This window comes from Carcharhinus amblyrhynchos, unplaced genomic scaffold (assembly GCF_965287045.1).
Source record: "Carcharhinus amblyrhynchos unplaced genomic scaffold, sCarAmb.v2.hapA scaffold_44, whole genome shotgun sequence".
In the NCBI taxonomy this organism is placed as follows: Eukaryota; Metazoa; Chordata; class Chondrichthyes; order Carcharhiniformes; family Carcharhinidae; genus Carcharhinus; species Carcharhinus amblyrhynchos.
Genome location: NW_027649785.1, coordinates 1,044,483 through 1,058,075, shown reverse-complemented (window position 1 = coordinate 1,058,075; position 13,593 = coordinate 1,044,483). Strand labels below are relative to the sequence as shown.

The window sequence follows — 13,593 nt, the reverse complement described above, 5'->3', positions numbered from 1 at the left end:
AATTAGCAATCACAGCACAGACATGGAATAAACTCAGCGCCTTCTGGACTTTATGGCTTTGTGTATTAGGCAGTTGCCAAACCATTAGAAGCTGTACTCTAGGAGTTGTAAGGACTAAGCAGTTAGAAGTAACCATCATCTACCCATCCCAATATCCACCACCACACCACCCTCCACACACCCCCCCAACCACTGCCTTTAATTCTTTAGCCACCTTCCAATGGGTACTTTTCAATCTATATTTGAACACCAAAATCTTTGGGCTGTTCATGGGCGGCATGGTAGCACAGTGGGTTAGCACTGCTGCTTCACAGTTCCAGGGTCCTGGGTTTGATTCCCGGCTCGGGTCACTGTCTGTGTGGAGTTTACACATTCTCCTCATGTCTGCGTGGGTTTCCTCTGGGTACTCCGGTTTCCTCCCACAGTCCAAAGATGTGTGGGTTAGGTTGATTGGCCATGAAATTGCCCCTTAGTATCCAGGGTAGCGGAGGTTTGAGGGATTAGTAGGTATAATATGTAGGGATGGGGGGGTAGGGCCTGGGTGGGATTGTGTTGGGTGTGGACTCGATGGGCTGAAGGGCCTCTTTCTGCACTGTAGGGTTCTATGATTCAGCCGTAGGTACCGATGTAGCCCAGTCCAATCCATATCAGCTGCTTTGAAGGGTCATTGACTGGGAATGATCAAGGGTGCGGAAGATTCCTCCTTGTCGGAGGAAGAGGAGATCCATTCCTGGCCATATGCTCTCCGTTGCCATCACCCTAATTATGAAGGGCAACCTAGGAATCAAGAGCAAACCACACATCCAGGAGCTCAAAGCCCTTGACAACAAAGGTGCGTCTCAATGGCACAGTGGGGAAATCTTCTGGAGCAGTAATGTGAGACACTCTGGGCTGTGTAATGAACAAGCTGTTCTCAGTTGGTTCAAGATTGAGTCACTACATTTGATCTCTCTCACTTTTTGAGAATATCAGATGTCCAAACCACACAAAGTTAAATGCAATGATGCTTTTTTAATAAATTAAAACACACTTTCTAAGCTACTAACTGCGGTTCATAAGAACGTAAGAAATAGGAGGAGTAGGCCATTCAGCCCTTTGAGCCCACTTCACCATTCAATGAGATTATTGCTAATCCACTACTTTAACACCATTTCCCTGTACTCCCGGTATCCCTTCATATGTTTAATATGTAGAAATCCATCAATCTCAGTCTTGAACAGATTCAGCCTTAATGGCCCTACGGGGCAGAGAATTTCAATGATTCACCACCCTCAGAATTTCTCATCATCTCAGTCCTAAATGGCTGGCCCCTTACTCTGAGAGTTGTGCCCCCCTGGTTTGAGACATCCCAGCCAAGGGGAACATAAATGGTAACACTCCTGCAACTGAGACAGAAAGATTTGGGTTAACGTCCATCTAGCGATACAGGAATCTAGGACGGCACTTCATTGCAGATTGTTTGAGAGGGAGCGGGAGTACTACTGAGGGAGCGGATTGCTGGATTTACTGCTTTTCTACTGCTGCAAAGTTGGGTAGAGCAATTGTAGATTGGGAGGCAGAAAGTTACCATTTGGTGTAAAATTGTATGTTAAAAGATGGTGTTCTTCCTCTGCTTAGAGATTTAAAAAAATGCAGGTACATAGAGAATCCAAACAGAAACATTTGTGTCAGAAGGCCAAACAGCAGTTTTACCAAGACAACAGACTTTTGAATTGAGCCAATAATTTGATTCAGGCACTTAGTTAACAAAAACCTATTCCATTTAAATCTGATGGCTTTGACAACCTAGGACCAATCCTATTCTGGGAAATATTGATATGTTATCATGGGTATAAAAGAAGGGGACAGTGGGACAAAAAAAGTAGAGCAACTGCCACGTGCTGGATCCAACAACTCTCCCTCTCTGGCAAGAATCGCTGGCTGTCATAGCTTCATGTCTTACAGCAAGGACCATCTAGATAGCAACAGTACCAAAGAAGAAAGAAGTTCCAGAAAGAAGAATCAACAGAAAAGGTCCAGAATATTCTGGAGGACACAAAACCTGGTTGTAATTTAGAGTGATTAAATTCTGTTTTTGATAATGAGTGGGAATTGCATTTATAGGAACAGCATATCATTAGAATCTTGTTTTATTTGAGAATAGTTAATAGTTAGAAGGGATTTATTCAGTTTGTTAATATTTAATTTGTTCACTGTTAGATAAATAAATAGTTATGTGTTGATTTGAGTGTCAGGGATTTATTTTGTATTTAACCACTAGTGGTTACTGAAGAGCAGGTCACACCCCTTCTCACACACTTTGACAGATAAGGCAAGATATGCCTCTTTGGGTGTTTCAGTGTTAGTTCTCAGAGATCCGCTTTTGTATCACCAGCGAGAGGGGGTCTAGGTCCTAAACTCTGGAATTCCCTTTCTAAACCTCTTCATTCCTTTAAGACACTCCTGAAAACCTCTCTTGTTAAACATGCTTTCGGCTGTCAGCCTTATGTGGCTCAATGCAACATTTTCTTAATAATGCTCGTGAAGCACCTTTATTACATTAAACGTGCTATACAACGTCAACTTGTTGCTGCAATAATAAAACCAAAGGATATGGAGATAGCATGGAAAAGCAGAGTTGAGGGCAATGCCATTAATGTGGTATATGACTTCCAAAAAGGTATTTAATACAGTGCCACACAACAGACATACCTCATAGAATAAAAGGGACAGCCGCAACATAGATACACAACTGGCTGTGAGACAGGATACAGAGTACTGGTTGGTAGATGGTTTTCAAGCCGGAGGAAAGTCGTAGTGGAGTTATTCAGTGGTCAGAATTGAGATCCTTGCTTTTCCTCATGCATATTAATGACCTACACCTTAGTGTACAGGGAACAGTGCAAACAATAAAAGAATTGTAAACTACGAGGAGGACAGTGTAGAACTTCAGAAAGACGTGGTCAGGTTGGCAGAATGGGTGGCTGATGAAATTCAGTGCGGGGAAATGCAAGGTGATACATGTTCTTAGGAAGAACATGGACTATAGAAAAACAAAGGATAGAACTCTAAAGAGGGTGCAGGAGACTTGGGTATGTGCGTGCATTATAATTATTATTCAGGTCAGAAACTCCAAAGTGTTTTCTGAAGTCTGCCTGGATCGTAAGTTTTGCACTACGAATTTGGCTATGGTGAGCATGAGATGCTTCACTTCAGCTATGATTCAACTGACCCACTAAGGAGCTTTTAAACAAAGTTTATTTAGGAATACATTATAGAAAAAGATTAGCAATAACTTTTACCAATTTACAAACAAGAAAAAATGACCAATGATATTGATAAATCCCATAAATAAAACCCTTGCCACAGGTTTAACAGCAGAATACAAATCATGTGATGCTGGAACTTAGTCCTTTGGGTGGAGAATTGGAGCTCTGACTTTCCAGCCTTGTACCTTCCAGCAGCCCTCTGGATACATACCCAGACAAGCTTGAAGTCAGAAGAGCTTCTCAAAACAGCAGGGAGGCGGGGGGGAGAGAGAGAGAGACTCTAGTGAGCCTAAATTTTCCAGTCTAGAAGAGCCAGGAGACCTGCTTCCAGCTAGTAGGCAGGCCCTACCTCAGGGAGAAAGGGAGAGGAACATGGCTTTCCAGTCTGACGGCCACCACCTTCTAAACTAAAACTAAAAATGAATCCTTAGATTTTTATGGGGAGGAACCACCTGACTTTGACTTGTCAATCAATCTTCCCCTTCGCAATGTAGGGTCATAATATAAATCTGGGAAAGTACCTGAGGCCCCAAAGGCCCATTTAAGCCATTGAAGCAGCAATAAAAGGACTTCTCCAGACAGCCGGTGTCACAATGAAAAAAACTGAAGCTGTGATCGCTGTGGAGAACATGATTTAAAAAAATTTCTCAAAGGTACATCAATGTCACATGTGCATGAGTCATTGAAGGTGACAGGACATTAAGTTGGCATTTAATAACATGGAATTTATTAATAGGGTCATAAAGTACAAGAGTAAAGTGGTTACGTATAGCTCGTATCAGATCCCTCCACCCGATCCTTGTAATTCCGCACATTTATCATTTCCAATCCACCTAACAGACACATCTTTGGACACTAAGGGGCAATTTAGCATGGCCAATCCACCTAAGCTGCACACCTTTGGACCATGGGAGGAAACTGAAGCATCCTGGAACTGCAGGCACAATCGGGGATGTTCAAGAGGCCAGAATTCAGTGACAGCAGATATCTCAAAGCACTGTGGCTCTGGAGATTGCAGAGATAGGAGAGAAGAGGTCATGAAGGATTTAAAAACACAAGAATTTTAAAATCAAGGTATTGCTCAGCTGGGTGGAGGGGACATTCCTCTTGTGGGAGGGTGTGGAACTTGGAGTCACTGTTTAAAAATAAGGATTGACCACTGATGACAGATCAGTAGAATTATTTTCCCTCCAAGGGAACTCTCTTCCTCCAAAGGCAGGTGACATAAACTCTTTGAATATTTATAAGGCAGAGGTAGACAGATTCTTGATAAACATGGGGTGAAAGGTTTATGGGGTTAGGTGGGAGGTTACAATCAGATCAGCCATGATTTTATTAATTAGTGGAGCAGGCTTGAGGGGTTGACTGGTCTACTCGTGTGCTAAATTCATATGTGATCCAATAGAGGTCAGTGAACAGGGGTGATGTTTAGGAAAATTTGAGGGATAGTGGCAGAAATTGGTGGATAAGTGGTACCAGATTATTATCACTTTAAATAACATAATGAAAGGAGAAAATTTGGACATCCGCTTACTGTAATTTTCTGCACTCCTGTGGGGTTTTAGTAGCGTTTTATGATCTGTTGATGAAGTTAGTTGCCTTTTTGTGCCAAAGTCAAATTGCAAAAGTAAGATGGTTAATCTTGTCCAGAAAATGTCAAGATGTGATTGTTAAATAATGTGGTTAAACCAGCTGTGGGTTTTAAATAACGTTGTTAAGCAAGCTGAGACGAGGACAAAGTAGTTCAGCAGTTGACAGACTTAAAGACATCCTGTGCTGAAATAACAATTGCATCGTATGGTGGTTGATAATGTGTTGAAGTTTAAGGAACAAGTCATTACGTCAGTCTAATTACATAGATCGATGCCTTGGAAAAGCCAATGTGGTTTCATATGTTGTTAAAAAAAGGCCTCAAATTTGCAGTACTAGGAAATACTTTGAAATGTTGTGCATAATTGTGACCATGGGAATCTTTTGCGAGTGCAGTGAAGACGATCAGGGAAAATCTGTTGAGGGTCTGTGGACAGAAATGCAAAAAGATAATGACACCAGACTAAGTCGAATCATGTACATGATTGGGATATGCGCCATCATAGGGTAGACCACCATAAGGGGATAAAAGGTGAAGCACTTTGAGACATCAGCTTGCACTGACGTAAGAATAATCAGAACTCTTGAAAAGAGGGTGCCGCAGTTGTCCAGGAGCCAAGCACCAAAGTCGCAGCTGTATAAGGACCAGAGTGTTTAACTTGTATTACTAAATAAAAACAGATTGTCACTCAATCACAATCTGTACAGTCTTTAATCTGTCATGAGCGAGCCTCAAATCTAATACCTCCTCCAATACTGTATGGGGGATTCCAGATGGGAACCTGGTGTATTGTTACTGACTAGGATTTTACATCTATATAAAAATATAGTTATTGTGATCTAACAATTATTTACAACAAAACTTTTCCCTTCTCTTCTGGAGCTGATTCCTTATTGGGCCATGGATTTACAAGTGCCATCTTCTTATTTTTCCCTATGCATGAGCCTAGCTGCAATAGTAATATTCAACTCATGACAAATCCCACCTTCATCTGACATTCACACATGGGAAACAGGAGCAGGAAGCCAGGCTCATTCCAACTGCCAACTAACCCAGGAATGCTGAATTATTATAAAACCATAAGACAAAGGAGCAGAATTAGGTCACTCGGCCCATCAAGTCTGCTTCGCCGTTCAATCATGGCTGATATTTTTCTCATCTTGATTCTCCTGCCTTTTCCCCATAATTCCTGATCCCCTTATTAATCAAGAACCTATCTATCTCTGTCTTAAAGATACTCAATGAATCGGCACCCACAGCCTTCTGCGGCAAAGAGTTCCACAGATTCACCACTCTCTAGCTGAAGAAATTCCTCCTCATCTCTTTGTTTTAAAGGATTGTCTGTTTAGCCTGAGGTTGTGCCCTCTGATTCTAGTTTTTCCTACTAGTGGAAACATCCTCTCCATATCCACTCTATCCAGGCCTCGCAGTATCCTCTAAGTTTCAATAAGATACCCACCCCTTCATTCTTCTAAACTCCAATGAGTACAGACCTAGAGTCCTCAACTGTTCCTCATACAACAAACTCTTCATTCCAGGGATCATTCTTGCAAACCTCTACTGACCCTTTCCAAGGTCAGCACATCCTTCCTTAGATATGGGGACCAAAACCGTTCACAATACAATGGGGTCTGACTACAGCCTTATACAGCCCCAGAAGTACATCCCTGTTGTTATATTCTAGCTCCCTCAACACGAATGCTAACATTGCATTTGCCTTCCTAACTGCTGACTGAACATGCACATTAACCTTAAGAGAATCTTGAACAATGATTCTCATGTCCCTTTGTGTTTCTGAATTCCTGAACATTTCCTCATTTAGAAAATAGTCATGCCCCCATTCCTCCTTCCAAAGTGCATAACCTCAAACTTTTCCACATTGTATTCCATCTGCCATTTCTTTACCCACTTTCCTAACCTAAGTCGTTCTGTAGCTACCCACCCTCCCGCTTCCTCAATACTACCTATCCCTCTATATATCTCTGAATCATCTGCAAACTTAGCAACAGTGCCTTCAGTTCCTTCTTCCAAATCGTTAATGTATATTGTGAAAAGTTGTGGTCTCAGCACTGACCCCTGAGGCACACCACTAGTCACCGGCTGCCATCCTGATAAAGATCCTTTCATCCCCACTCTCTGCCTTCAGCTAATCCTCTATCCATGCCAGGATCTTACCCTTAATACCATGGGCACTTAACTTATTTAACAGTCTCCAGTGTGGCACCTTGTCAAAGGCCCTCTGGAAACCTAAATAAATCACATCCACTGGTTCTCCTTTATCTAACTTCCTTGTTACCTCCTCAAAGAACACTGACAGATTTGTCAAATAAGATCTCCCCTTGACAAAGCCGTGCTGACTCAGTTTTACTTTATCATTCACTTCCAAGTACTCTGGGGCTCTTCTTTAATAATGGAGTCTAAAATCTTGCCAGTGACCATAGTCAGGCTAACCGGCCTATAATTTTCCATCTGCTGCCTCCCTCCCTTCTTAAACAGCGCTGTTATACTCCTCTGGACTTTCCAGTTCTCTGGTATCCTCCCTGCCTCCAGTGATTCCTGAAAGATAACCACCAGTGCCTCCACAATTTCCTCTGCTATCTCTTTTAGAACCCTGGGGTGTAGCCCATCTGGTCCAGGTGATTTATCCAACTTCAGACCAGTTTCCCCAGAATTTTCTCCTTAGTAATCAGGACCCCCCTGCTGAGATAATGAACTCAGCAATGATTAGGGATTGAGCCAAAGGATTCCTTGCTTTATATGGACTGGTTACCTGCTGCCCAGGCCAGCTGAGGATCCCTTAAAATTTATTTCTGCTTTTATCAGACTCATAATTCCTCAACTCATATTAACATACATACAAGCTAGGACTGGGAGGAGGCCACTCAGCCCCTCGGGTCTGCTCCATCATTCAATAAGTTCATGGCTGATCTCATTGCGGCCTCAATCCACATTCCTGCCTGCCCCGATAACCTTTGACACCTTTTGACTCCCCTCTTGGTCAAGAATCTATCTACCACTGCCTTAAAAATATTCAATGACCCAGCCTCCACGACCTCTGGGAAACAGAGTTCCAACGGCTAAAGACATTCGAGAGAAAGCATTTCTGCTCACCTCAGTCTTAAATGGAAGGAAGATTCCTTATTTTTAAAACTGCAACTATGGTTCCAGTATCTCCCAGAAGAGGAAACATCTTTTCCACATCCACTGAGGGGAAATTGCTGCCAGCCAACTTAAATGGAGAGATAAAATCCTCCAATCGTAAAATAACTAATCTTCACGACTATACTTTTAAATCAAATACTGAAAGTTAAAAATGTTTATAAAAGTTTGTTGAATTTTCTCCATTTCCTCACTTGAATTAAATCCATGACAAAAAAATCTCTTATCATAAATCCACACACAGGTATTGTTTAAAACCCAGCTATTGAAACCGGACAATTGTATAAGTCACTGCATAAACGTCAATTCTTACGGAATGAGGAAAATAAATTACCAGCATGTTTGACAGGAATAGTTATCGATTTTGTGCACTGATCTTTTCTCATGCTCCCAGTGGCCCAAGAGACTTCTAACCCACTTGATTCAGCTCCGTTTGCTCTGCCTGACCCAATCCTAAATCTGGCAAGATCTGAAATCCTCCATGGACTCGGTCCTGAGAGTGCTGAATTTGAGACTCTAAACCTATATGACCACCTCAACCTCGAACGACAATCTATACCCACACAAAAAGCATAGAGGTAAGTGGGCACAGTGTAGAGAAACATCAAGTCTATCCCTTACAAACAAATAATTTAATATTTTAAATAACATTTGTACTTGAATAGTATCACACTCGACATCGCTGGATGTGAGAGACATGTGGAAAATCTAGAAAATGTTACATCATAGAATCCCTACTGTGCGTATTTGATCCATCGAGTCTGCACCAAATCTCCAAAAGACCATCTTGCCCAGGCCACCCCTCCCACCCCAAACCCCCCAGCCCCGTAACCCCACAGATTCATCCCTACTAAACTCCCTAACCTGCACATATTTGGACACTGAGGGGCAACTTAACATGGACAATCCACCTAACCTAGAACCATAGAAAATTACAGCTCAGAAACAGGCCTTTTGGCCCTTCTTGTTTGTGCCGAACCATTTTTTGCCTAGTCCCATTGACCTGCACCTGGACCATATCCCTCCACACCCCTCTCATCCATGAGAGGGGGGCGGTTTAGAACGGAGTTGAGGAGGAACTTCTTCACTCAAAGGGTGGTGAATCCCTGGAATTCTCTGCCCGTTGAAGTGGTGGAGGCTGCCTCGCTAAATATTTTTAAGACGCGGGTTGATGGGTTTTTGATAGGAGAGGGGATTAAGGGTTATGGGGAGAGGGCGGGAAAGTGGAACTGAGCAGCGACAGATCAACCATGATCTTATTGAATGGCGGGGCAGGCTCGAAGGGCTGGATGGCCGACTCCTGCTCCTATTTCTTATGTTCTTATGAACCCGTCCAAGTTTTTCTTAAATGTTAAATGTTACCACTTTATCTGGCAGCTCATTCCACACTCCCACCACTCTCTGCATGAAGAAGCCCCCCCCCCACTAATATTCCCTTTAAACTTTTCTCCTTTCACCCTTAACCCATGACCCTAACCTGGTCATCTTTGGACTGTGGAAGGAAACCGGAGCACCTGGAGGAAACTCAAGCGACAGGGGAGAATGTGTATACTCCAAGTGATCATCTAAAGCCAGGATCTAACCTAGGTCTCCAGTGCTGTGAAGCAGCGTGTTAACTACTACAAAGGGAGAAACCCATAACAAACAGCTTTGAGCATCTACGTAAAAAAAAATCTGTGAACAGTAGTTTTAGGCACAAGTTTCCATTCAACACAATAAACTGCTCATCAGAATAGGAAGGCTTCGTCAAGCAAGTGCTAAGCATGTGTCATCACAACTACGCAAGGGAATCTTTGTTCCCACGAGCCAAGTGTCAGGTTCCCAAACAGGATGCCAGATACATAACGGGCAGTTTCAGATAGGTACAGCAGCGTGGCATTCCATGCTGACAAAGACAGCCACCAACATGTTGCTAAATGATAGTGAGTGAATAATCTCCCATATGTAACAGCCATTTCCAGATGAGTCAGTATATTGCAAAACCTTCAGAGAAAAATGGTATTACAGCGATTTGAAAGAAATATTCTAAATGTCAAACCATATTTTGTGTGGTGAATGAAACAAATTGAATTTATGTCAAAAATGATGATTTATACCAGTGTCACTCCCATGGGCACTGACCCATACCGGGGCCCTGTCCTGTTGCTCTGGGCACTGGTCTGTACTGGGTGCCCATTCCACCAGGAACTAGTACCTACTAGTTACAGAACAAAGAGGTCTAGGGGTACAGGTTCATAGCTCCTTGAAAGTGGAGTCACAGGAGGACAAAGTGAAGAAGGCATTCAGCATGCTTGGTTTCATTGGTCAGAACACTGAATACAGAAGTTGAGGCGTCTTGTTGAAGTTGTACAAGACATTGGTAAGGCCACAGTTGGAATGCTGTGTACAGTTCTGGTCACCCCATTATAGAAAGGGTATTATTAAACTTGAAAGAGTGCAGAAAAGATTAATAGGGTACTACTGGGACCTGATGATTTGAGTTAAAAGCAGAGTCTGGATTTTGAGTTAAAAGGAGAGGCTGGATAGACTGGGACTTTTTCTCTGAAGCGTAGGAGGCTATGGGTTGATCTTATAGAAATCTATAAAATAATGAGGAGCATAGATCAGCTAGATAGTCAATATCTTTTCCCAAAGGTAGGGGAGTCTAAAACTAGAGGGCATAGGTTTACGGTGAGAAGGAAGAGATACAAAAGATACCCAGAGGGGCAATTTTTTCAGAGGATGGTGAGTGTCTGGAACAAGCTGCCAGAGGTAGTAGTAGAGCAGGTATAATTTTGTCTTTTAAAAAGTGTTTTGACAGTTACATGGGTAAGATGGGTATAGATGGATATGGGCCAAATTCAGGCAATTGGTACTAGCTTAGGGGTTTTAAAAAAAAAGGGTGGCATGGACAAGTTAGGTTGAAGTCCTGTTTCCATGCTGTAAACCTCTACGATTCCACTGAGGAACCATTCCACAAGGTGCTGGTCTGCACTGGGATACCACTCCACAAAGTGCTGGTCTGTACTGGGGTACATGAGGAACTGGTTCATGCTGGAGTACAGTTGGATGGGTAGCAATCAGTTGGCACCTCACCCAAACAGGCATTCCTTCAGATGGCCCATATATCGTCACACAGGCAACTTACTGAAGAATAACCAATTCCAATAGAATAAAACACAAGAATCAGCTGGTACCTTTGGGGGAGAAAGGAGAGCAAACAGGCTAAGTAGATTTTGCACCATGAATGATTCTGATTTCTCACAGTGTTTTGCCAACACTGTGCAGATTTGAATTAAACTAACTTGTAACTCCATAGTGGAACACTCAGTTTAGAATTCTAGGTTCAGATAGGAATCCTGGCTGTGCATTTAACAGCAAGGCAATAGATAGATTGTGAATAACATAAAACACAGTGTCTTTATTGTACTGATATCATGACAACAGAGACAGGGATTTCTGCAACCATTAGGGCTATTTTTCCTGACGATGTAAATTAATCAATAGATTAGTTCTGGTTGGGCTAATTGGCGTAATTGCAGTGCAGTATTGTGAGATAGAAAAGGTTCTACTGAAACTAAAGGAAGAATCTACAAGACAATCACAAACCCTCCCTGTTATATAGTGCAGAAACTTCAACAATATCAAAGAGAGAAATTGGATACTACAGAAATGCGAATGCGGAGATAGATATGTAAAGAGAAAGTACGAGAACTAGTGTGTCAGGGGTCAGTGAAGATTGTGGAAGAAAGCAGTGGAGAGAAAACTGAAATGGTATGGAAATCTGCAGTGGAGGCAGGGGAAATGTAGTGAGGTGAGTGATGGAATTGGGACTGCCAAGAAGGGAGGAAGGCCATATGGAAAGAGCTGGTGGTGAGGGACAGCAGAGTGGCTAGCGCTACTGGCTCATGGCATCAAGGATCTTGCCTTGGGTGACTGTCTATGCAGAGTTTGCACGTTCTCCCCAAATCTGCTTGGTTTCCTTCAGGTGTTCTGGTTTCCTCCCACACTCCAAAGATGTGCGGGCTAGGTGACTGACCATGCTAAATTGTCCCGAGGTGTGTAGGTTATGGGGGTTAGCGAGATCAATATGGTGGCTTGATGGGATAGGACAGGGGTATGGGCCTGATGGGATGCTCTGTCGGAGAGTCAGTACAGACTCAAAGGGCCAAATGGCCTCCTTCTACACTGTAGGGATTCTATTCTATTCTAACATAGCAGGATTGGAAAAGGAAGGAGTGACTGAAAGGAGGAGATGAAGGGCATTCAATCAGCATTGTGGTGACCCCAAGTAAAATAGGAGCCAAAATAAGATGATGAGCAAGAATGAAAAGTGCTCCATCTTCTAGCTGTGTTCAGGGCAAGCACATTTTGTACTGGGGCAATCAGATGTGATGATCAACCCTAGAACAGTATGTAAACCCTCAATAAGTACTAAGTTTTTTTTTATTTGTTTGTGGGACCTGGGTGTAACAGGCTGGCCAGCATTTGTTCCCCATCCCTAGTTGCCCTTATTTAGAGGAGAGAGTCAACCACATTGCTCTGGCTCTGGAGTCACATGTAGGCCAGACCAGGTAAGGATGGCAGATTTCCTTTCATGGTCATCAGTAGATTCTTAATTCCAGGTATTTTTTATTGAATTCTAATTCTACCATCTGCCGTAGTGGGACTCGAAGCCGCGTCCCCAGAACATGAGCTAAGTTTCTGGATTAAAAGTCCAGTGAAAATTCCACTAGGCCATCGCCTCCCCTGTAGGGGCAAAGATCACGGCCTAGAAAGAAGTAAGGAGACGGGGTGAGGAGGTGGTCCCCTGGTCCTTGTAGCTGTTACTAGCAAACGCATCTTTCTGGAGATAGGAAAGAGCAGAATAAGGGCTGGCTGTAATGTTCTACGTGGTCAAACTTGCTGCCATACACTATCAAGGCTCACATAAAACACACACTTTCATGAGATGACAGAGGAACCATGCTGAGCAAGGGTCAGCACAGGTGGGGAGAAAAGTGAAGGCTGTGGAGCACCAATCTGGCTTCACAGATCTGAAAATTTAAGGTCTACAAATGGGTCTTGAAAGAACCATTTCCATCGTTCCACCTACGTGAAGCTTTGATGCAATGCCTGTGCTACATATGAAAGGCAGAATGCCATTTACTCGGACAAATGCAGGTTCAAAGTAGGGGAACGTGTTCACATTACCATGTAAACAGTGTGCTTCAATCACACATACACTTGGCTCTTCAACTTTGCTCATTCTCGATGCATTACGATGAGACTGTAGAAGTGAGTTTTCCCAGTGAGACTCAAAAACTGAAGATTCTCACAGTTGCTATCATTGCACCTAACCTGTAAAATTCACTGCGTACAAAAGGAACTTAAGCACATCATTAAGGAAGCACTTTCACACGTCATTGAGAGTCTTTGGTCAGGGCTTAGAACAGGCTCCATTACGAAAGGGAGGGAGTGGGATTGGAAACCAAAGAAAGGAAGTTAACCCTGTTCCTCATCAGAGTGAATTACATCAATAAGTCCCATTTGTAAGTCAGTACAGATCACAAAATGGAATTTTTTGCATTCAGGAAGATGACGACAGGTTAATCATGTGACCTGTAGATTGATGCC

The 13,593-nt window shown here is 42.9% G+C and overlaps 1 protein-coding gene across 1 annotated transcript in view; it reads right to left on the bottom strand.

Moving 5' to 3' along the window:
* The window catches only part of timm50 (translocase of inner mitochondrial membrane 50 homolog (S. cerevisiae)), a 135,845-nt gene that overhangs the window by 66,737 nt on the left and 55,515 nt on the right, over positions 1-13,593 (bottom strand). The gene's annotated exons all lie outside the window — the stretch shown is intronic.